Source organism: Engraulis encrasicolus, chromosome 18 (genome assembly GCF_034702125.1).
Source record: "Engraulis encrasicolus isolate BLACKSEA-1 chromosome 18, IST_EnEncr_1.0, whole genome shotgun sequence".
NCBI classification, from domain to species: domain Eukaryota; kingdom Metazoa; phylum Chordata; class Actinopteri; order Clupeiformes; family Engraulidae; genus Engraulis; species Engraulis encrasicolus.
The window spans coordinates 30,298,196-30,300,695 of NC_085874.1; positions in this window are offsets into that span (position 1 = coordinate 30,298,196).

Sequence of the window (2,500 nt, forward strand, 5' to 3'; positions counted from 1 at the left end):
GGGGTGTAAATAATAATCGAAATGTAACGATATATCGCAATATAACCTGACGATTGAATCGAATCGCATCGTATCGTGGGGCATTCTTAAGTATCAAAAATAATCGAATCGAATCGTCAAATCGAATTGTATTGTATCGTATCATTTGGCGTATCGAAAATAATCAAATCGCATCGTATCAGAAAAGATATCAATATTGAATCGTACCATCATGGAGGCTGTGATTTACACCCCTACTATGTACAGTGAGGAGAATAAGTATTTGATCCCTTGCTGATTTTGTTGGTTTGCCCACTAATAAAGACATGACCAGTCTTTCATGTTAATGATAATATGTATTATAATATGATGAGACAGAATATCAAAAAGAAAATCCAGAAATTAACTCTAAAGAATATATATTAATTGATTTATATTTCATTGAGGGAAATAAGTATTTGATCCCCTGCCAACCATTAAGAGTTCTGATCCCGCAGATCAAATGGCACTTCCAATCAACTTGTTATCTGAATTGAACACACCTGTTAATAGTAACCTGCACAAAAGACACATTAAATCTGTAGAATCAGTCCATAGAATCAGTCAATCAATCAAACTAAACTCGCCAACATGGGACAGACCAAAAAGCTGTCAAAGGATGTCAGGGACAAGATTTTAGAACTCAACAAGGCTGAAATGGGCTCCTAGATATTAAGGAGCAAGCTGTTGGTGCATTTCTTCCCAATTTTAGGACATACAAAATGATCACCAATCATCAATCTTAGGCCTGTCTGTGGTTCCATACAAGATTTGACCTTGTGGGAATTTAATAACCAGAAAAAAAGAGATAAAGCACCTTAAAACTGTATGGGAGGAGCTAGGAAATGATCTCAAGGCAGCTGGGACCTCAATCACTAAGAAAACTATTGGAAACACTTAATACCACAACGGATTAAAATCCTGCAGTGCATGTATGGTACCCCTGCTTCAGAAGGAACCTGTTCAGGCTCACCTGAAGTTTGCCAATGAACATCAAACTGGATTAGGATATGATTGGGAGGTGCTGGAATCAGATAACACCAAAATCAAACTGTTTGGCATTAACACAACTCGATCTGTTTGGAGGAAGAGAAATGCTGCCAACATCATATTCTCCAACATCATACATGAAAGTGGTAACATTATATTTTGAGGTTGTTTGTCTGGCCAAGACACAGGACAACTTCACATCGTCAAGGAATGGATGAAGGGAGACATGTAAATGTACAATGCTGCATGCCAACCTCTTTCCCACCACCACTAGACTGAAGGTGGGTCATGGATTGGCCTCCCAATATGATAATAATCCATAACATACAGCCCAAGCAACGAAAGAGTAGCTCAAGCAGAAGCACATTAAGGTCATGAAGTGGCCTAGACAGTTTCCAAACATTAACCCTATAATAATCCTGTGAAGGGGACAAAAGATCCCATTTGCCAAGCTACAGTCATACAACTTAAATGATTTAGAGATGATCTGCAAAAAGTCATTTCTAATATATCCACAAACATTGTCATTAACTGAAAGAAACATCTGACCTCTGAATGAGAAAACAAGGGCTTTGCCACCAAGTATTTTGTCTTCTTTGACTAGAGGGGTCAAATACTTATTTTCCTCAATGGAATACAAATCAATTAAAATATATTCTTCAAAGTTATTTTCTGGATTTTCTTTTTGACATTCTGTCTCTCCATATTAGAATACATTTTATCATTAATATTATAGAATGATCATGTCTTTATTAGTGGGCAAACCAACAACATCAGCAAGGGATCAAATACTTATTCTCCTAACTGTATTTCCACTACCATGCTAGCCAAGCTAAAAACATGCCTCATTTGTTTACATTTGGGCTCGGAGGACGTTTGTTTTCCCAACAACAAACCTAAATGGCCAGCACGAAGCCTCCTGGATTTGTTTAAACATCATTACACAAATCTTAAAGTTGTTTCAGTGTGTTATCTCCGTGAATCCTAGGTCTGGCTATTTCATTTGGGCTTAATAATTTGTGAAACGAACACAAATCTGCCATAGCAACTGTCCATTCATATCCAACCGACTCTGCCCTCTAGAGGATTTATTACGTAACATCAATTTGACGTTGAATGCAACTCCGGGAGCAACGGTTGGCCCGGAAAGACGAATTTCGTCCGGTTCCGTAGGGTATAAATGGGCCTTAAGGTGTTTATACACTACCGTTCAAAAGTTTGGGGTCACCTTCATTTTTCCAGTTATTTGTTTGCAATTCAAGTAGCAAACATCTTTTGAATAGCTTGAAATGGAATAATGGAAAGTACTGAACAGCCACAGGTGAAAAAAGGTTTGATTACCCATAAAATTGGTTAAACTGGACAGAAGATTGAAATCTAACCAAGCTTTTTCACCCATTTATTACATAGAAATATGTGTTTCAGTTCATTTTTATACAGACATTTCGTTGGTTTATCAGAGAATGTATGGAACTATTTGAAAGCTCAGTGT